General features: G+C 31.7%; 1 protein-coding gene across 8 annotated transcripts in view; it reads left to right on the forward strand.

The window, feature by feature from the left end:
• Ih (hyperpolarization activated cyclic nucleotide gated potassium channel Ih) overlaps positions 1-25,026 on the forward strand; it is a 126,524-nt gene that overhangs the window by 72,438 nt on the left and 29,060 nt on the right. The window lies entirely within an intron of this gene.

Consider the following 25,026-nt stretch of genomic DNA (forward strand, 5'->3'; position numbering starts at 1 on the left):
TATGTATGTGCGCTGGTTGCATATCGTATGTACTCGTGCATTCCCTCGGGTCAATTAAGACGTCTCGTGGTTATTCTATCATCCCCGACCCTGGAGCGGCAAACATTGTGCAATTCAACATGTAGGCCTAGCCGTTTCTCGTCTATTTTTGTCGCTCGAGAAGACCGTTGCGCGAGAGACTCGTAAAAAGACCCCAGCAATTAATTCGTCTATCGAGGGGAAGGCGCGATTAATTAACTTCGACGGCGAAGCGCGCGATTTTCGCACTAGCATCATCGATTCCGGACTGAACGCTAATGAGTCGCCGCGGATTAATTCTTCTGGGAGGTGACGCGATTCTACTGGTTCGAGAAAACGAATTTAATTCATTATAGAACATCTGTCCACTCGAACGAATTCGTCATTATCGCTGTCGTAATCGCGAAGTGTCATTATGACCGAGTTTTCTTCGATCCCAATACGTATTCGAGTGTAATTAAGAAGCTGTCAGGAACAATTGATTATGCAAGATACGGGAACGAGAGAATTTGCACTGATTTACGAGTTGCATACAATATGCATAAATCGTAAATGTTTCTCGAGCTTGCATTTCCCGAATAATTTAACGAAACATTGAGTGATTAAAATTAATTTTGCGTTACAATTATTTTGTTAAAATTTTAATCAATTCATAAAATTTCAATGTAAAATAATTCTAATTCTGTTTCTTGCTATAAATTTTTGAAGCAATGTTTGAAAATATATCTTGATTTATATAAGTATATAAATGCACTACAATAGTTAAACATCACGAAAAATGATAGCACGCAATCAAATTTTCTCTATGACAACAATTTTATACTTAAATATTCAAGAATTTCAGTAAAATTTCAGTAAAAGGAAATATAATATATCGAGATATAATCATCACAATTCTATGAAAAACATAATTCCTTCCTACCAGATCATGAGTAAAATAAATACTCGAATATACAACATTAATACATTTAACAAGCAAATAACTCAAGGTAAAGATTCGCGCTTTGAGTGTTAAATAAAAGAATCGAGAGATTAGTGCGGATTTTCTGTTTGAAGCGCACCTTTACCATTCGCGTTATCAATAAAGAAAACCGAGAATACGGTATCGCGACTCTACGGTTGCTTCGCTCATGGAGCCACGATGTTTTACTCACCCATTAATTATACGGGACTGTAAATGGAACGTTCTTTTATTAAGCAATTACCGACGTCATCGTGTGGCGCGTGCCGCGTTCACCCGATTAATGTGATCACTTTTCTGTCAAGTGAAGATACAACAATCCTCTTTAACGATCTATCATTATTTATCTCAACGGATAATTATACTAATTGAGTTTGTGTAAATATATTTCTAAAGTTTGATGTACTTTTGATTGTCGAAAGTCATACATTGGAAAATGGATTGGTATTTAAAACTGTAACTCTATCATGCAGGCGACTTCAAAGCGGCGGTTTGACAAATATTCATCAAGCCGATTGAAATGATGGAATATGTGTGTTAAATTAAAGAATGTCAATGTGTTCTAATTGTATATAAAGTTTCGAAATTATTATTAAATGTTTTCAAGTTGATTCCTTTTGTTGAAACAATAAAAAATTTCAATTAAACGTATATCTATAAAGACTTTTTCATATTATCATTGTTCAGAAATGTCAATAGAAAAAGTTGAAATTATTGCATAGCCATATATATTTATATAAACTTCTCTATTACTTTGACAAGATGAATAAATTATTATAAAAACATGTGTAAAATTATCATATATCTACATATTATCGTATGGTTACAAGGCCATATAGAAAAAAAAACAAACAATTATTAACTGAAACTAAACTATACATATAAATAGTGGAATAAATTAATGATAAGTGCTGTAATCATTTCAAGACAAACATACATTATCATCAAGCGTTCACTTCATCACAGAAACTACTGGAATTGAATCGATATGACGGTGTGTCATTACGATGAGTTTTTACATTAACAATTGTTTCGGTTCGACGACTTTCGCGACGCAATCAGTCATACGTTATCTGATCGCGATCGACTTATACGCTCGATTACGATTTTTTATTTTACTCTTGCCCTCCTTACTCGCCGGCTTTGCTCCCAATCAGGGTCATCACGTGATCCTTCCCCGACCGATTGCGTAACACCGACCGTAACTGTGCGCTCTACCACGATGGTGGTTCGCGTTAGCGGTAGTAGGAAACCATTGTTTAAATTTGCAAACTACCTAATGACAGGGCACCCGAACAAGGCCTCTGCAATTTTCAACCGACCAGCTGGTTTCCGATCGCATCTGCGTTCGAATCGGATAAGAGAGAGAAACGTCTCTCGCGCGCAAACGATGTCATCGCACTTTGATTGTGTTGTAAGGCGACAGCACTTTTTCGCAGCAACGATGCGAACATCCATAAAAAAAAGTCGAACAAGTGTAGGCGCGTAATTCTTCAAACATTGCATTATTTTATGAATCAATTTCACAGCATATTTTTTCAATCATTCTTATTGGAGATTTGTCAGCTGCAGAATTGAATGTTCATCAATCATTATCATTTGTCCATCAATCATTATCATTTGTCCATCACTAATACGATATTGTAGCGAAAATTTATTGTTTATTTTAATATTTATATGCAATTTTAGTATTATTTTTATCGATATTTTCATTATTAATAAGATTTTAATAGTCCATTTATCATGGATATATGGATGCTTAATCATAATTTTACTAAATATCAAGATTAAGTTAAAGTTACAAAATGTAATCTCATTAATATATCATTATAGTTTGTGAAACTGCAGCGAAACATTAGCAAAATCTTCGCAAACAAAAGTATCTAATTGATCAGAGCACTCAATTTCTATTAACAAACTTTATCGACAGTTAACTAATGGATCGGCGACGCAACAGCAAAGTCTAAAAGCTGTCCAGATCGCCGTCTGATCCAACTTTAATGGCCGCGCAAACTTGAAACGGGTTTCGAGGTTTATATTTCCCGGTATTCGCCCGGGCAATTTACGACCTTGCTCCAGAAATCTCCGAGGACGATTCTTCAATCTTATTAGACATTCGCGGTATACACGAAGGAGATAATACGGATGTGGAGGGAATGGATGTGGAAAGCTGTCGGCTTACCTGCTCTCACAATTATGCGAAGGTTATAAAGCAATGGTTTGCGAGTTTAAAGGAAAACTTTCATCTTCGCCGGTAAAAAGCAATGGCGAAAGGAACGAGAGAGGACGAAGAATAGAAGAAAGGAGAGGAAGAATTCTGATTCTGATAATCTTCAAAACGAGTGAAGTTTCTCTCTCGTTGCAGTCGAATTTCCTCTCTAATTCATAAAATTTTATCTTCTTCATTTCATCTTTCATATTTATGCTGATGAAAACAATATCTCGAAATTGTAATAATAAACAATGAAGTATTTACTTTTAATAATTATTGATGACAGATAATTAAAAATACTAATATTAAAAATGCTTGTCATCCTTATTAATTATTATATAATGATATCTAATGTGATAATTAAGATATATTAATTAAGATATATTAATTAAGATATATTAATTAAGAAAATATTGATAAGATAATATATTGATTAAGAAAATATAATATATTAATTTTAAGATAATATATTAATTAACAAGATAATTATAACACAAAGTTCAATACAACAAAATATTAATGCAATATCAACGATAAATGTTATTATATTCACTATAAATTCATAGAAATAAGAGGAAATAATGATCTTCAAGTATACACGTTAACATTATCACTTATTATTACAGTTATCGCAACGATAGCACGTAATAGACACTACAATTATGGCAACAATAGTACTATTTATGAACAAAAATGACGTGCGTATTGTATACAATTGAAAAGAATAAAATCATATTATTATATTTAAGCAATTATAATCATATTACTATTATTTTTTTTTTCGTTCCGATTTAAATTATCATTTTTATGGGAATATTATACGTAATAATCGATGAAATCGATTAAAGTATTTTCCATGTATATCCGTGTATATATCCGTCTCTCTTTATGTCGAGCAGCCTTGACGCGAATAATAATCGTCGGTTTCCTTGCTTTTCAAGAAGCATTGTGCGATGACGAATGTAAGTAGACGAGTTGTGATTAACCAACGCATTAACGAATTCGCGCGCGCTCGTATAATAGCCGCACACTTACTTCATGTAATATCGATAATACTACTCTCCATGGCAACGCATTATATAAAGATTCCCTAGATATGCTAGGTACGCATAATGTCACATCTCGGTTCGCAATATCGCGAACTTATTTTATACTTGCAGTAATCCCAGAATTAAATGCCAAGCCAGAGTTAGCCGATCATTTTGATTGTCTCTCGTAAAACGACACAGTTGAAAAGATAAAACATAGCAATCGATAAAAATTCCTGCTATGTCCTTGATTGCTAAAAATGCTATTCTAATGTAAAAAGAGAGAGAGAGAGATTTTACATTCTTACATCTGTCATGATATAAAAGAAAAATTCTATAAATATTTATAGATATTTTTACACCACAAATTAAAGTTATTTTCCATCAATTAATAAGAAATGTGTTTTATTGATAGACTGACTCCAATGAAATTAATATCGTTATTTTCCAACTATTTCTATCGCACGAAATTGGTATGCAGTCCCATTATACGGAAATATAATTATGTTATCTAAAGATAACTTTTCGTTTTTCAGCGAATCATAATTCGGAAACTATCAACGATACGCATTTGTTGAGTGCTCGGAGTCTCGAGTGGATCCTATTTTATAGCATCTATTTGACGCCTGCAAAACACTGTGCGTCACGTGTCTTAAAATATACGAGTATCATACGCTGAAAACCTCTTGAAACACCACGAGAGCCATCGGCTAATTTATATTGCTTTTCCACATGAAATCGCGGATTTTATAGGAATTTTAATGTTTCTGCGGATCAGTTTTTTCTTGCAATCCCATAATCCGGGAACGTAAATCGATTTACGAGGTCGGGATATCTAAAATATAAATCTTCATTCCCTTATTATCCCCTTATTAATCAAAAATGACTCTCATGTACTCGATACAAATGATGATTAATGCTAATTAATTTATATCTCATTCTTCTTTTAATTTTTTTATCGTGCTTCTTTTTATTAATTCTCTATTTGTTAAATCTATTCGTTCCCTTTGATCCTTGAGTTTATCAGTTTTCGCAGAAATCTGCTCATCCAACATTCCCTTCAACTACCACGACTCCAAACATGTTTATCAAATATGGATTACGATAATCCGACTAACATAAGACGGAATTGATATATAGATTCGATAAATATACGGTTTTCTTGCCGGGTACGTAACATATTCATCCACAGGCCGCAAGAAATCGCAGATTCTTCAATATTGCAAATTGCATAATTTCGTAGAATCGACGAAGGACTGTCTACGCATCTGACGTTAAAATAATAATCGCGTTAAAATTTAACCTATCTGAGGAATGATTGGAATCGCGCGAATTGGTTCACTGTAGTTCACGGCAGTTAATCATCGTCTAACGCAAACTTCGCGGCTCGCATTCGCGGATCGCAATATATGAAACCAGGTTATATAGCGTGTTGACACGCACACGTGTGTTGACTCCGTACTTATGCGGTTCAATCGAGTCAATTTGTCCGATATCATCGATCCCCGCTGCCTGACTCAAGCTTGTTTCTTCAGAGTTTAATGCGCATATGGATCCGCGTATTATGCACTTTTGCATATAAATGCGCACGAGGGAATGATGTTTTCAACGTCTTAATCTCGAAATTAGCATTCGATTCTCGGAATTCCGATATAAATGATCGATTTCTGTCGCCTCTCCTTGAATGAACTCTTTTAAATTTCCTGACACGTTTCACAGCTCGGAATCGGGAGATATAAAATATTTTTACGTTATACGAAAAGTTAACTTTTCATAACTTTTTTAATTTATAATCAAAATCGAGATATAAATTCTAATACTCCCACGAGAAAATTCTCGGAATTAATCTAAAGATTAATCAGACGAAAAATGGGAGCGGTCAGCAGATCAATGCATTCGAAATAAAATGCGCGTACGTGCTTCTCGTGAGCTAATTAAGTCGACGATTCTGATAGAAGTACGTCTGATGATTTCTAAACGTTTGAATAAAACAATCAATTAAAAGAAATACAATCGACGAGAAAATTATCTCTTAAATTAAAATCTTGCAAAAATAAAATCTATTTATATTTAAGTAAGAAATGAGAGTTTATTATTTGATTATTATATCTATTAATATTTTAGTTAGTAGTTTAATTATTTAATTAAATTTATATAATTTGCAAAAATTTTATAATTAAATTTATATAATTTCAAAAATTTTTATTTATTATAGATATGTTATTTTGCAAAATAGGATTTTCTCTCTCTTTTTCATATTGCGATGAAAAAAATGTGGCGAATCAAGTCTGTCCTCGTTTAATCGAAAGAATTCTTGCACCTTGACTGTAGTAACTTTCCGAGCGCAAGAGCGAATTTCTTGTGTCGAAATTACATTTTATCCTTGATTCTCCAGCAGCCCACCTCTCAGCTGTCGGGAATCGCCTTCGCTGCCGGCAGGTAATCTCAAGGGGTATTCGTATGCACTTCCATATATGTATATACCAACTGTATACCGACATTTTGTGTATACGCGATTAGGTAGACGTGGAGCTATATAGGCGAACGGGCATATAAGGAATATCGTGTACATGCCCGGTAACGTGTTCGAATAAATCAGTATTGGAAGCCAAAGGTGCGCGCGTTCGATTTCACTAGGCCATGGCCATCACGATGCCGAGATGAATTTAAAAAATATAGCAAGCGGTAGAAGTATTAATCGGAGAGATTAAGAGCTTTTCTTTCTCTTTCTCCTTCTTCACAATCAATCGGTTAATCAATTATATTAATATATCAAATCTATCAGATCTCAGCTCTATGAATAAATCTTTTTTTTTTATACGTGTGTTGTAACCGTAATGATCTAGAAAGAGACGGTTTATTAAAATAACATAATTTTGACTATTGATGTAACGCATTCTTAGAGTATGTTACGTTATAATGCCGGTTAGTGCGATCATGGCTGAATAATGACGACTGAATGAAATACAAGGTAACCAAGATTAAGATCTCGACGACGAAGATCCAGTATAATAGCTGGATATGAGGTTAACCATCTCTGGAAGATAACGCAGTAATGGATGGTTTCATTGTTATAGTCATTTAACTTAAATTCGACTAAAATCCTTTCTTGGAACTATAATTATTACTGTAAGTGATAAAACAAAAAATCAATTCCACTGTAATTAAAGTTGATAAATGTTGACGAAAATGATTGTAAATGTTAGTAAAATAAATAAAATAGTAATATAACTCTATACAATCTTTTAATTTAAAACAATTAAACTTAAGAGAATAATTTTGCAACTTATCTCTAATTTTAACGCAAATTTTCAATTAAAAAATTACTAGAATTTAAATTAAATTTTCTTTCTTATATCACAGATAAATTTTAAAAGAGATAAAATTTTCTCGGTGTAGTTCTACCTGTAATTGTAATTGTATGTAATTTAATTATCTTATAGTTCAAGTAAGAAAATCTTAAGAAACTGAAAAAATTGATACATTGCCGTATTAAATGCAGCATTAAAGAACCGGCCATCTCTTCGTTTTGTTTGGCCGTATTTTCGGCAACGAGATAAATATGCCGAAAAAGATTGCACAGCTTTTAATGATGACCGGCAGACACCATAAAAGAGAAGCTACTATTAAGATACTAGTAGCGTTATTACCATAAAATTTAATTGGTTCGATTTGGTCGGTGATCGGAGCTGGTAAGGCAAGGTTAAAAGCGGTTGCTTACGACTGAGAAGCTATAAATTTGCTCAACGATCGGTGACGTATACATACATATACGAATCTCGTGATATGGTCAGTGTTTTCAGTACGTTAACCTTAGTTATGTTGATCGAGAACGGAAAACATATTAGATACGGAAACTGATTCTTGCAGCTGTGTAAAGATAAGTAAAAGTTTTGATGGAGAGATTAGCCAATGAGATTGTTTTTTCCGAGTTTCCGTTATATAATTCCGTAGAATATACTTAAGATATAACGTAATATAAAATATACTTGTAAATCAGCGTATAATTACATAAGATATGATTCCAGTTTGTCATTTTGCCATTCAAATTCTTTAACAATCTCATATTAATTGTTTCTAAGCGTAGATAATTTACAAAAAATATTTCTTTAATTAAATTTAATTTTTATATATCGCACTTAAATCTCTTTTTTTAATGAAATTTTAAAATAATATGTCAAATTAAACCTTCTAAAATAAAAAATAAATAAATTTAAAATAAAAACCTGATAAAATAAAAAATAAAAATAAAAAATAAAAAATTTGAAATTAATAATACGCTAAAGAAATATTTAAAATATTTAATTTTTTTAAATCTTTAAATTTTTCATTTTTTCAGCCTTTAAGATTTTTAACGTTTAATTGCGCGATTTTGCGTAACCTGATCCAATCAAAATTGTAACATGATATCGCTCGTCCAAAACGACCAATCGTAAAAGTTAAAACCATCCACCTCGTAATCACCACCATGTGCAGACGCATTTTAACTGACTGAAAGCATCCTGTCTGCTAAACACTCATCCTTCAGCGTTTAGATATCGCTGAGCAAACACTTGTAACCCACTTTGGTCTGGTGACGAATCAGCCTGTAAGACGTGACATCGCAAAATGGGTTCACCAGAAACTCGTTCTCTCAATTTCCGATCTTTTCCGAAAGCCACCGGACTTCCGGATAACAACTGCGTTATTAACTTCGCGAAGATACAATGACGATCGCAAACTAGTTTAAGCATAGGAATACTTTCGGACTATTTTCTTAAATCTTGTGCAACGTTATGCCGACTGTTACAAAAGAGATCATCGTAAAATACAGATTATAAAACTCAGGATTTAGAGTCGAGATATGGAGCGTACTGAGTGTCGCGCAACAATGTGGAACAATTTCTTTTGTAGAACTTAACATGAAAATTTACGAGATATGAACGGAGATTTAAACTCAAAAGAAACTTGTCTTAAGTAACGCAATTAATTACAAAAGTTCACTTCCTTCACAAGTAATTTAATTGATACAATTGGATACGATTTAAATTGAAGAACAAAATAAATAAAATAAATAAGAAAAATAAATAAAAATAAAAAATAAATAAAATAAATAAGAAAAACAAATTCGTAAGATTGAAAGAGATTCGAATAAACTTTTAAATAATCTTTTTTAACAGAGAGAAGTAAAAAAAAATATATATATATATATATATATATATATATATATACATATATTCTAATAATTATATATTATTTTTTATTCATATATTATAATATACTTGATTCCCTCTGTCACACTTTATTATAATATATATTGATTATTTATATTGCATGTTTTCATTTACTTTCAAGAATATTTATTTCCGAATACTTTCCTCTCATATACATTTGACGAGTCTTTAATAATATAAAGAAAAGTAAATGTTATCAATATAAATATGATACATTTGTACAGGATATTAAACGACTGTTTGACTGTTTGGAAAAACATTTACGAAAACATTTTGTGGAACACAAAAACTTTGGGAAGTAGTTACAAATGGTTTTCTTCGAGGAGAAAGCCGTTTTGCTATTGCAGCATTATCGATTGTTTGGATAGACTGTCATAAAATACTAGCAAAACAGCCGAAAATGGTATCTTGGAAGTTTATTATCCACATGCATATTCAAGAGAGAAATCTTATTACTTACATACATAATTTACAAGCAAGAATCGTGACATAACGATATTTCATGCATGAGCTGAAAGCGGTTTGCTCGTTAACCGCACGGAAATAGGATAATTTATAATAATATTCGCATTTACGTGAAGTGATAACGACAAGAGAGAAATTGAGAAGAGAATTGATTTTATTATCTTTCTAGTAATTTTCGTTTAACTTGAGAAAGAAAATTTTTATATCTTTGTCTAAAGCCTAATTTCTCAAATTCCGAAAATTTTCCCTCGAAATATTTTTATTAACATCGTAAAAATAGCTAAAACATTCCTGAGGGAACCATTATGGGACTGTAATATGCCACATATTACAACGTATTCAAGCGACGTGGTGAACGTAAAGCCGATTACTTAGTCATTTATACACCGACACCAACCGTGCTAATTGCTTGTAACAGAACGAATTGTCTCTCTCGAATCATCGTCCTTCGTCAATGTCGACCGCGTAGATTGTTTCATTCATAAGGGCAGCGTAAAAAGCGCGCCGCGGCTTTTTGCGATCGGCAATTAGGCGAAATATATTTACACGCCCGCGCAGAGAGAAAGAAAAGGAGGGAGATAAAGAGAAACCGTGTGCGTACTCGTCAGGATGAATTTAACCGAGAGCGCAATTAAGATGACTTAATTAATTAACTCGTCTCTATTTCTGCGTTAATTCCCCGAGTATGAAACCACCACGATCATGACCTACGCCCACCGCGAGGTGAAACACACATTTCCGTCTATCTCTGTCCACATGTTAAAATAAAATAGCTTATTAAACTTGTTGATAAGGAAAGATATATCTTTCTAGAGAGAAACAGGAGAGAGAAAGAGATACACATGTAATTAATTTTTTTATTTAATCAGAAGAATCCCTGCGTCTTTATAACAATATTAAAACATTTAATGTTAATTCTATTCTCCTTTTTCTTTCTAGAAAAAAATTTGAACGCAAGAACGATTTGCATATTTCCGGTTAATATTAGAAATCATATGTCATGGGTTTGTTAATATGTAATTTTTTCAATATTAAATTTACATATTTCTTCGATTTTGAATCATAAAATTTTAATATTCATATGTTATTATTCTGTACCATTCTCTCATATACATAATGGGGAGTAATTATACAAGTTATCTATCATTTTTTATTTATCTTCCTTTAATTATCCTGTAATTATTCATTTTTGCTTTTTAATCATCTCTTATAATTATATGCATGTATATATTATTCTATGTTTTATTTTCTTTCTTGTCTCTGTCACAAGCGTTATTTTTTTCTTTTGTCTTCGGAATCAACGAAAACAATGATTCTAATTCTTTCGCTTGTCACACGTGGCGCAAATAAGCTTTAAATAAGAGATAACGTGTTGGGCCGAAAGGGTCCGAAGTGTTCACTTAATAACCACACAACGTGCTACGTTTGATCATCGACTGCGCGCTATAACGACTCAATCAATTATTCTTAAGTAGCGTTGATCATCCGGTTCTACATGTCGGAGCGACTGGTTCGGAGCGTGTATAGGCGCGTGAAATAGCGATGCCCGATGCAGATGCCTTTATCACTGCCTATAACCGCCGTCATGCCGGTTATTTCTGGAAACTCCAATGAGATGCTGATCTAGTATATCTTTAAAGGTACATAAATTTTAAAAAATATAATTGTGCGTGCTTATAAAATTTTCCATATTAAATAATTTCAACTATTGATAAAATCAATTCAATTTTCTCTCTGAGAGTTTATTCTATATCCAAAGTTATGGCGATTGGCGCATCGCATTCACAGATACATGATGGTTGGGATGTTATGAAATTAATACGATGAGGCGATGATCCTCGAATACAATCTGGATAATTAAAGAGTCGTCGGCTCGAAAATATCGAAGATTATTCCACGGTTACTCGCAGTTCTGGAAACTCCAATGACATGCTGATCTAGTGTATCTTTAAAGATACATAAATTTTAAAAAATATAATTGTGCGTGCTTATAAAATTTTCCATATTAAATAATTTCAACTATTGATAAAATCAATTCAATTTTCTCTCTGAGAGTTTATTCTATATCCAAAGTTACAGCGATTGGTGCATCGCATTCACAGATACATGATGGTTGAGATGTTATGAAATTAATACGATGAGGCGATGATTCCCGAATACAATCTGAATAATTAAAGAGTCATCGGCTCGAAAATATCGAAGATTATTCCACGGTTACTCGCAGCTCTGGAAACTCCAATGAGATGCTGATCTAGTGTATCTTTAAAGATACATAAATTTTAAAAAATATAATTGTGCGTGCTTATAAAATTTTCCATATTAAATAATTTCAACTATTGATAAAATCAATTCAATTTTCTCTCTGAGAGTTTATTCTATATCCAAAGTTACAGCGATTGGTGCATCGCATTCACAGATACATGATGGTTGGGATGTTATGAAATTAATACGATGAGGCGATGATTCCCGAATACAATCTGAATAATTAAAGAGTCATCGGCTCGAAAATATCGAAGATTATTCCACGGTTACTCGCAGCTCTGGAAACTCCAATGAGATGCTGATCTAGTGTATCTTTAAAGATACATAAATTTTAAAAAATATAATTGTGCGTGCTTATAAAATTTTCCATATTAAATAATTTCAACTATTGATAAAATCAATTCAATTTTCTCTCTGAGAGTTTATTCTATATACAAAGCTACAGCGATTGGCGCATCGCATTCACAGATACATGATGGTTGGGATGTTATGAAATTAATACGATGAGGCGATGATCTCCGAATACAATCTGGATAATTAAAGAATCGTCGGCTCGAAAATATCGAAGATTATTCCACGGTTATTCCCAGCTCTGGAAACTCCAATGAGATGCTGATCTAGTGTATCTTTAAAGATACATAAATTTTAAAAAATATAATTGTGCGTACTTATAAAATTTTTCATATTAAATAATTTCAACTATTGATAAAATCAATTCAATTTTCTCTCTCTGAGTTTATTCTATATACAAAGCTACAGCGATTGGCGCATCGCATTCACAGATACATGATGGTTGGGATGTTATGAAATTAATACGATGAGGCGATGATCCCCGAATACAATCTGGATAATTAAAGAGTCGTCGGCTCGAAAATATCGAAGATTATTCCACGGTTGCTCGCAGCTCTGGAAACTCCAATGAGATGCTGATCTAGTGTATCTTTAAAGATACATAAATTTAAAAAAATATAATTGTGCGTGCTTATAAAATTTTCCATATTATATAATTTCAACTATTGATAAAATCAATTCAATTTTCTCTCTGAGAGTTTATTCTATATCCAAAGTTACAGCGATTGGCGCATCGCATTCACAGATACATGATGGTTGGGATGTTATGAAATTAATACGATAATACGATGATTCCCGAATACAATCTGGATAATTAAAGAGTCGTCGGCTCGAAAATATCGAAGATTATTCCACGATTATTGCTCGCAGGAGAGCTATCCACAGAGCGGCAAGTAAATTATTAATAGCCTAGTTACGGCTAAGCGCACGTTAGCAGCAATTTAGTAGCGTAATATGGTACAATCTGCATAATCCGATATCTAAATGCGTCGCAGAAATAGCCGTGATAATTCCCTGCGAGATGTATCACTTCGCGAGGCATTAAGTAAAGTCGCGATTCGATGGAAAGTCTCGCGACGAGTCCCCGAGACATTTAAATGAAGAAATAATATCAAATATATATTCAGAGAAAAATAAACGTCGTCTCTCCCTTGTTTCCTCCATAATCTGAATTTTCAACGTAATAAAATTCGAAAACCATTATTTTTAAATCTTACAGAAATTTCATATTTCAAATTTTTAAGGAGAGATTAAAAAATTCGGGGATCTCTTGAAAGTCGTTTCATAAAGTCGTTCGCGCACGCGTTAGACTTATAAAATAAATGATCGTGCTTTTGATTATGTCAGCATCCTCTGTCGGACAATGAGCGACCCCGCAGTATTGTTCGGTTCGCGTGTATGCATAAGTGTATGGGTACCATTTCATGGCGATTCTTATTAATCAATGTAATCATACGAGCGTACGTGTGTGAGCGCGCACGTACGTATGTAACAGTATGCGCTTCGCTAAGCAAAGTGCATCTAATCTCTCGGGAATCTGATAGTCGTTGCAGAATTGTTCTAATTACAAGCAGCCGCGGGTTTTCTCAATAATATTCATTCAAACAAGAAAAGATTCTTCACTTCGGCACTTTGCTGACTCGTTAGAAATGCCGTAATATTATATTATCTTCTGAAATAATACTTTATTAAACGAGGGAATTACGATATGCAAGTACTATTTACTATGAGATATAATTAATTTTTATCGACTCATTCATCACAAGACTGCTTCTCGAATTAATTTTAAGCTTCCTATTAAAAGATTATAAATGCCTTAATGATGCATTGCAATTGATTTAATTATTATATAAATCGAGCATAAACATCCATATATTATCTATAATAACAAGACTTAATCCTCGCAAATATATTCTTGTTTCATGCAACAAACTTTTATAAGAAAAAAGAAATATTGCGACGTAAGAAAAAAATATGTTAATTTGTTTGATATTGAATAATCTTCTGTACACAACGCAACTAGTAAAGTCTCTGTATTACATAATGAATTTTTTTAAATACCAAGCGGTGATTAATCAATTAAAATCTAAAGAAGCATGTATAAATTTGCCTAACATCAATCTTCATCTGATTGCGCGCTCTCTATCAATGCTCAATTATCAGTTTCGATATTTATATGTAATATTTAATTGCCGATATTTTTCCACTTTTTTATTTATCTTATTTTCGCGCAATTTTTATTTGAATCAACTAAAACAAAGAAGATATTAAAATTGTAAGCAATTAATCTATAGGTAAGAATGCAACTTATTAAAAATTAAACGAATATATTTGCAAGAGAAGAGGTCGTTTGCAAATCTGTATAATGTTGCTGCGACTTTTACATATCTCGAATACGTGTAACAGAATCATATGCGCGACTTTTAACTTTTTGAGATATGTATAAAAATTTGTCAAGTATTTGATACAGTTTTTTTTTCATTTTTGTCACGTGAAAGCAAAACGAATAAAATAGTTACATTGCACCTTATTAACACTTATTTATTCAAACTTATGAAAAAACTTGGTAGCATCTCGCGTCAAACGTAAATAATCTCGCCCCCCTCCCCCCCCGGAGATATATCTTTTAAAGATAGACTTTTCTGAAGATAATTTAGATATTTCCGGAAAAAATATGTAAACGCGGTTAATTAAAAAAAATATATATTTTTTTTTTCTCTCTAATTGACACAGAATAAAAACATTATCATATGCATTAGCAATTTCTCAATTTAACATAATTAAAAAAAAATTAATCTTATATATGAAATACGATCATGACCAATATGGATTAATATATTAAAATATTAAATAATTTACTTAAAAAATACTCTTTAAAATTTTTGAATTTTGCAATTATTCTAATGCTTTTTGTAGAGATGATATTTACGTGATATTCATTTTCGTTCACTCATTTCTTTTCGTCTAATGGAATCGATCTCAAACTTGATTTCCGTAAATCTGTTTGTTCCGAGAATAGTAATACAGCGTAGAGATCCATCAATGTCAGAAGAATTAATAGGCCGGAACAATGGTGGTTAACTTCTAGAACATCACGTGTATTGTATTGTTCTCTATATTCCAGCGCTAAATCGATAATTACAGTAAGCAATGATGGAATACATCTTCCGGCTACAAAGTTATCGGGTTATTATTGCAACACTCGGTTTTTTTTTCTTTTTTTTTTTTAACAAAACGATGGCATCTACGTAACGAGAATTTTGCGGATAATGCAAGTCCGTTATTTCGCGGATGCTGTATTATGCATTTCCAATCAACAGACACTGGCATTACAAATTTAGCGATACTAGCACTGCAGTAAACAATTCCTGACTACGCTAGCACGCAAAAGTGTGCTCTACGAACGTTTTCCTACTTTTACTGCAACATACGATAAATGTCTCCGTATCGCAAATGGAAAAAGAGTTAAAGCTGTAAATACGAAAAGAGAACACACAAGTAATGTACTTTTTTCAAAACATTTTTATTTATACATGCTTCTTTTAATTTCGCGATATCTTAAAAAAAAAATCAAGTACTGTATATTTCAATCTTATAAAATATTAGGAGTGTAATAAAATTCCTCTAAGAAAAAAAGAAGAAGAGAAAAAAAACGCATATTTTTATCACAATTTATTTATTGGAAATTAAAAATACTTTTAAAATATTTAATATTATATAATATTTATAATATAATATCTTTAATAATATCTTTAAAAATAAAAAACATATCTGTGTAATATTCTCTTAGACACAAATAAATCTTTTATTCTCTGCTAGTTTAACGATTAGTAAAGCATGCTGATAGTTGCAATTACAAATTACATCCACTTCATGGATAATGTTGAAGTTACAGCTCAACTCTTTTGGCATGCAGCGACATAGAGTAAAGTCACGTGTTGAAACAGAGTCTTGAAATGGAACACAATGCGATATATTATCATTATCGACATTAACCGAAATCCTGCGGATTTTACCTCAAACAGTTGGACCTATATATCACATTACATATTGTAGTCGAAATTCTTGGCTTCCTACATGCTTGCCCTATGACAATATCGATTTTAATCAATTCTTTACTGATTTATACACTTTAGTAAACGTATTTTTCTCATATATGAAATTCATTTCTAAGTTTGAAATTTTCGATAGTTTACAGAAAAAATAATAATGTCCTGTAAATTGAATTAGATTACACAATTGAATTACATATATATATATATATATATATATATATATATATATATATATCATATCAATTAATATTTAAGAAAATAATTTATTAATTCTAAGAGATCTATATTTTTAGATAATATTGATAATATTACAAAATAAAAATATAATTATTCTTTATATATTAATTATATTTATCTTCAAACTTGATAAAATAAAAGAAAATAAAAGTAAAAGTAAAAAAAATTATCAAACTGCAACGAATCATGCTCGAGTTTATAAATGGTTGTCTGTTATATCAATTTTTACAGAGAATGAGTCCCTCTCCCTATGAAATATCTTTGACTTCTCGGGAGTCACGCGGTTCGCGGTTTTATCTATGATATATTACTGTACATTTAGTCGAAATTTTCCGCGTTACTTCCGCCAAAATATCATACTTTAAATAGCGTTTCTCGCAACGAGAATAGCGTGCGAGTGAAGTTAATATGTATGTATATGCGAAAAATGGCAGAATTCTCGGCTTCTTGCTTCATATAATCCTATTAGAATGTTGTATGACTACAAAATTCGTCGCTCATATGTGACATGAGATGTATATTTATATATATATATATATATATATATATATATATATATATATATATATATATATACACCCACATTTTATATATATATAACTGGCAACCCTTCTTAATCCTCGTGGCATACAAATACGCGCATAGTAATCATTTTGGATGTCACACTTCTCAGCATTCACACAGCAACAGATAACGTACGAATAATCCGTTCCAATATTCATACTGCTGAGATGCTTGCCACGAGTCTCTAAAATATGCAGCTAGATAGAATAATAATAGATTGACTATAATTTTAAAAATTATTATTTCCATAAACAGAATTTGGAAGGAATTTGATAAGTTTTCTGTACTGTAGACAATATATTTTATTTTTTGCTAAAAGTCACATCTCTTTATTCTTGATATCTTTTATTTTCCGTTCGAAATACATTTTTATTCTTTGTTCCGCTCTGACATAAGCTATTTTGATCCCGATTGCATTGAAATCGAGGAATCATAGCAGCTTCGATAAGTTCCAATTCTTATTTAAAAATGACACGACGCATCTTCAGTCAACGTGGAGCATAAGATGGATCGCGAGCATTCGCAACCATACTGAATCATCCATCCTTCTGACGCGGCAATTCTCCGGCGTGTCGCATTTTTTCATAACAAAAGAAAAAGGAGGCTAACGTCGGACGGAAAAGGTCAAGAAAGTCTCCGAGAGACTCAATAAGATGGAAAAGTTTTGATGTACGACGCTGTTATATCCAAATCGTCTAAAGCAAATTAAGATTAATGCAGTCAGCCTCTCGCAGGTAGGATAGCTGGAAGTATCCAGAAGAAGAGAAACTAGGACGGGTAACATATTCGCCTTTTCGCGGAGGGATGAAGCGCGTGGGAGGCCGATATTTCATCGATATCGTGCCAACGCCGTTCCGTGGAATTCCATGGAGATCAGTGTAGGCGTATAGTTCCGCATTTCAACTTCTACATTTCACGCTTGTCCACGATCGGCGAATTACTCGGCAACAACTGGAAATTTAGAGCGCCAATAGAGAAACATATTCAGCTGATTCAGATCGTAACCGCTGACTTCGAGAGAAATATAAAAAAAAAAAAAACGAAGAAACATATTGCACTTATATGAAATTTATAAAGGAAAGAAAAAACATTGTTCTTGACGTACAATTATCGCAGAAAAATATATTTGTCTGAACAATACATCTAATTATTATGACAAAATTTACTAGGCGTGAATGCAACTATCCACTGTGAATAGGGCGACTAGAGAAAAAGTATCTTTGAAAGGGATGAGAACGTGGTAAATTGTCTCGAATTCAGGGAACCCGCTGCCCATACCGTACGCTCGTTAAAGCAGATCCTCCGAAAAAGCGGCATAAATTTGATCCAGAGGTATGGTTATCGCCAAGGCGTAATCTCACAAGCGCTTCTAGGTCACTGTCTAGCGTTACGTATGCGTGGAAAAAAGTCCGCATGCTACAAAAATCCCCGGAAAATCCCTGGTCGAGATGATATAACTCTTCATGCCTCGTTAATTCATTTCATCTCGCAAATATTTATGTTAATATGAAAAATTACAATTTTTTTTGCTGTTTTATATTATTACGTTATTATGATAATTTATTCGATATCTAAATATTACGTGAGCATTATTTTAAATATTCTCAATAAATCATTCATGTTAATATCTCTAGGATATTTTTCATATTGGAACATGCTCCTTATGTGAATTCAAACGCAGATAATAAATTAAATAAATTATAATAAATTATAGGAATGCACCGCTCGAGAAAAGCTGCTAATTATTATCTATTTTAATTCCCCGTTATATTTCAACGGAATGAGGCGTTGTTCCTGAAAGATGCGATTAAATCGAAATAATATCCCGTATAAACGAGATACAGACAGATATAAACACTCGCTTTCGCCGAACCGAATGCATTTCATCGAATTGAACTCAGGGCAGTTGGCCAATATCCACGAATTTATACATGTCTTTTTCCATTTCAATTGATCGCTTCATTTGATATATGACCTACATAGAGAGTATCCCAATTTTAATTACAGCCTGTAGAATATTTCCAAACATATTACACATATTGTACAAAACATATATTAAACATGACGTTTATTATCTCGCAATAATAATGTCGATTATACCTGTACATGACTCGTTCAAATTACCTATCGGCAAATTCTGTAATTAATTTCTCCGTCATTATTTTGTAAATATTATTAATTACCTGTAAACGATAAAAAAAACAATTTAGTGAAAATTTTCAAATTCATTTTCGCCGTTTCTGATGATTTCGTGTTCGTTACGATTATATTTGCCTTTTCACGCGAATGAAAATCGACCAGCAAAATTTTTTCCAATGCATTTCTCCCTCAACATATCGCGATATTGTATCGACACATAAAGTGAACTATTATAATCCAAATTCCCAAGGCGAGCGCGTTATTCGAGAAAATGTTTTCGCATGAGCATAACTCATGGAGAAACATGAGCCGCGAATTGAAACAAACGGCACGTCATAAAGAAAAGAATCATTCGACCTACGGTCGTGCTGCTGGAAAGCTACGATCGTCCATCAATCTTCTTCCCACTTCCAATACCGCTGAATTACGTTTAATTTCGTGCAGCACCGAAACTGGGCTGCTCCAGTTTATTATGGCGCAAAGATATTCCATTTCATTCGGTTTAGAAGGCAGCTTGAGTATTTTGGCACGCTAGAATCAGCCCTTGCGTGCATATCACGAGTAAGTTCAATTTTTTTCGGTCCGTCAACTATGCCACCTCTTCGTTGTCGGATTGTGATTATCTAACTGTGCTGTCAAACGTAAATCATTCGGTGACAAAAAGTTAAAATGCACGCAGATGTACACGCAAAGTGATTCTTCACGCGTGCATTAAATATATCAAAGCAAAAAAAATTATATTATTAATATGTAAGTGTTTTATAAATTTTTAAGAAAATAAATAATAGAATTAATTTTTAAATTAGGGACCCTCAAGTGAGGGATGGGACAAAGCCGCCATTAATGGGATAGCGGAAGTGTGATTACTTACGCGCCGTTTTTGAATAAAACAAAATAATTGAATCGAAAATATATCTACATAAATTTAATTCTATTTACGATTAGAAATGACTATTTAATATTATTTCTATTTCTATTTAATACTAATTAAGGAATTATTATATTTCAATTAAATTGAAATAGATAAATAAAACTCAATTAAATGGAATAAATTTCATAAATTAAGAAATTGACTAAATAGTTTAACAAATTATAAATACTAATGAATATAATTAACTGACATATGCTATATATTCTTTACTAAAATGTACTCAAAACGGAAATATCCCATTAATGGTGAACGACCAATCCGCATCCTGCACCCTCGGTGTCTTATCCCTTACTTGAGGATCCCTATTTTTAAATGGACACCTGATGTTTGCGTGTTTAATGTTTTAAAAAGAAGATTGCAAGACTTGACATTTGCAGCAAAATAAAATATTCAAAACTTATTTTATGATAAAAATAGCAATACGTAAAATAACTCGTTGTTAAATCATTACGTAGAAAATTGTATTTTAAGATATGCTTTGTCACTTTTCTGTCTTTTCTGGAGATAAAAAGCGCATTAACGCTAAATGTCTCATTTACGTAGAAGTGTTTAAATCCCTTATAAAGAAAGTTTTATATTTTTCTTTTGTTTTATAATTTGTATTTCTTTTTTTTTCTCAGTCTCTTCAAGAATATTTATTATACACTTAAAATATCTCGTGTAATATTATTATTTAATATATTTATTATATATATTTCGAACTATTAAGATTTCAACAAATGTATATGTATATTATGTATACATACTAGGTACATATATTTTATAAATTTAATCTGTGTGTGTGTATAATCTTCATTGATTAATACGGAACTTGTTCGAATTTCTTGCTCAATTAATAACTGCTTACATTTTCTTAGTTATATAAAGATTAATGTGTAATATTAAGTAATATTAAGAAGTTCTGCCTACAAAACTTGAATTACATTTATCTCACAACGCTAAGTAAAGGATGACATTAAACTCTAGAATATCGTCGACGCGCGATTATAAGCATTATCTAATAAATTAATTAGAGCTAATGTGTGTCGTCTTGAGCTCAGTATCCTAATGTGGTTTACCCGCTCAAGCTTGAGTTAAAATGAAGTATAGTTGCGGCTTTTACCAGCCACATATTCTCGGTATAATCTAATTCAATTGCAACAGGGATGCGCCTGTGTAGTGTGTACTATGGTTCTCTCGCATTCAAATTACCCGAATATTTTCTTTCGATTGCTTCGCTTTATGCTTCGACGAGTGAGTGAAGACTAAATGCGAATACATTGCGAGCGATTCATACTTGACGAATAAAATGTTTCCGGCATTACACGTTTATAGTTGCTGAAAAAACGATGTACAATATCACAATATCGAGCACGCAAAACTAAACAAAATTGTTGCGATAAAGAATGTATACCAAGATTCCGCTATTCCGACATGGAATGTGTACAAGCGCGCCGACAGGATGCATTCGCGTGCAGCATCCGACACCGGACACGCAAAAGCTCGAACTACGTGCATGTTGTTCCGTGAACTGCACGAGATAGGGAGAAAAAGAAAGAGGTAAAGGAAGAAACATATCATTTATTATTTGTACTGTGAAGTAAAATCTCTTTGAACATGCAATAAAAAAAATGTTCCCGATTTTTTCACAAAAACTTATTGCAAGCCACACAATGTGTGTAGTAACGATATTTAACATATAAAAACAATATATAAAACGGGAAGAGACAAAGCAGAAAAAAAACAGGAAGAGAAAATATTAAAAATAAAATTTCAAAAATTTCAAAAAATTAAAAAAAAATAAAAATAGAAATTTAAAAATATAATAAAATTAAAAAAAAATAAAAATGTAATTTAATTTATAAAACAATTTGTCAAACAAAATCTATTGAAACGTGAGACTAAAATAATAATAAATTTAGAAATAAACGCAGAAATTTTTTCGCAGAAATGGAGTTTATTTTTAAACGACGAGATTGAATCAAATCGTCTACCTACAGGAAAAGGGAAAGAATTAGTAGGATACCGTGAGGTATATACTGTAAGATATGAGCGCATTTATTACCGGACTATAGCAACGTAATTACTTCAAAAAGTGTTATCAATGTTTTCGGTTCGGATTAAAATTGAATTAACCGACTGATTAAAGTCGAGCTTTCAGAAATTGAGTTTTGCAGAAATCTTTGTTCTTTAGATTCCACGAGTACATTATTTTCTTCGCTGTAACACTGATTTAGCCATGTCTTACAATTGTATTAATGGCTCGTATATGAAGTTGTATTGCTTTATATTATACTTTTATAGATTTTTTAATCCCCCCACAATGTTTCTCAAATTCGTATTTTCGTTACAATAACGATATTTAATAAATGATATTTGATAAGTTTTATATATAAGGTAATTAATAAATTGATGAGTTATTAAAAAACCGTATTTTAAGAGAAAGAAAGAAAGATAGAGAGAGAGATATTTAAAGTTTTTATTTAAAGTTCCTTTTTTATAAAAGGAGATAACTGTACGTAACTTTATTAGCATATAATTATACTTAGATTACATTATATTATACTTACAAGACTATATTTATTTAAATAAAAAGAAATTATAGATAAAAATTATAATTTTTAAAAATTTGTTTTAAAACTTTTATAAATTTATTACATAAACTTTTTAAAATATCTTTTGATAAGAGAATTAATGGAACTAAAAAAAATGTATGATGTATTATGTTCATCTTGTGTATACAACGATTTATTATGATAAGATGGCAATTTACTAGGATAAAAGGAAGGAAGTAATTAAATTGTTGATAATTTGAAGAATAGCAGTTTATAGTAATGCATCATCATGTTGAGATATATTGTTGTAGAAATTTATGTGTCATAACGCGCGTGCGTTAATATCATGCATCGTAAAACATTAACTGTCTACGCAGATTTATATCCATGTTAAGACAAAACTTTCTGTGTATCAACTATTCTTCTAGACTGTTAAATTTTCGAAATTTATAGTGCATCTAGTAAATCTGAAAGTTATGACGTTTTTTATATTCCATATTATAATTCTATAATAAATTAAATCATTCACACATTATTTTTAGCACGTAATTCCACGTGTATACGCAATATTCCGTATATTCAGGTACAATTGTATTTATATTGTAAACAAAATTTTATTCCCGGATATATCTTTTGCACATTTAAGACTTAATTGGGATAAAATAAATGTTTATATTATTGCATTGCTGAATAAATAATGGAATAAAAAATGATATATGGCAAAGAAAATAATATATTAAATTGATTTTGATGATATTAGGGGAAATTGACAGAAGAATTTAAATTCGCGCTCATTCATATGTATGATTTCATCATCGTCATACTGTGTAATTTTGCATTATCGTTATTCTTGTTAGACTGCAGAAAAGTTGAAATGTTATATATTAAAATGCACTGTCAGTGCATAACTTCATCGTGTGCATATCTGATTGAAAATTCCAAAGTTGCGAAATTAGCGCTGCGAGTTTGTCCGTTAACAATCAGAATTTACGGCATTGCAGTTCACAAAGTTGCTGATATCCATCGAAAATGTCGCTCCGTCTCTATTCTCATTGCACATTCGACGCTAAAAACAACAGTATTGATAGCGGAAAATAATCTCATTTTGTCCCAATTTAGTTTCAATCTTACTTAAAAGCGTATTTAATTATAGATTAGTATCCGTATTTAATTCAATCTCTGATCTGCATTTCAATTTTATAAAACCTTATTTCAAGAATCGATCATTATTTAATACTCGTATTTCTTCCGTTTTTACTTGTCTCGTTTATATTACTTATAACTACTAGACTTTTGTCAAATATTGATTATTATAATCAAAAGTCGGAATGTAATTTTCAAATCGTTGATTATACACAAAAAATTTGAAATAATTTAAACATTCGATAGAAATGTTATTAAAAATATTCCCTTCAATAGCATAAAACGCGGAAAAGTTTATTCTGCATTTCCACTTAATCTATCCGAGAGAAATCGCCTCGTGTCTTCAATTACGCCATGAATCTCCCACCTACCTCCCCCGCGGAATAGTGAAAAATTACCCTCATTCTTATTCACGAGCGCTATTTTGCAGACTAATGATTCCGTAATCGGTTAGGCGGATCAAAAACGTGAAATAAACTTGTATACTTGGTGAGCGTAATAAAATAATACCATTCGTTTGTAATAAATTCGTACCATTTGTTTGCAATTGGCATCGGTCACAGAATTAACTCTCCTTTGTCTTTGTAATTTGGAACTATTATCAATATCATTTATTCTCGCTTGTTGACTAATAAGTGCACTCTTTTATCAACTAAAAATTTGATTATATCAGGAAAAAAATTGCATAGAATTTGCAAAGAATATATTGTATTAATGTAAAAAGTATACTATATAGAAAGTATTCTTTTTCTCTACAGTAACATTTTATTTATATTACAAAAAATATATTGATATAAAAATTAATGAGATTATTCCTCTTAGCAATCTGTTTATTGTGTAAAAAATATAAATTAAAAAAATAAATTTTACAATATCTTCTAGTTTTAGAAAGTCACTATAAAGACGAGAGTTG

The sequence above is a fragment of the Camponotus vicinus genome, unplaced genomic scaffold, assembly GCF_025532165.1.
Source record: "Camponotus vicinus isolate PSW18456_S1 unplaced genomic scaffold, iyCamVici1.0 SCAF_1, whole genome shotgun sequence".
NCBI classification, from domain to species: domain Eukaryota; kingdom Metazoa; phylum Arthropoda; class Insecta; order Hymenoptera; family Formicidae; genus Camponotus; species Camponotus vicinus.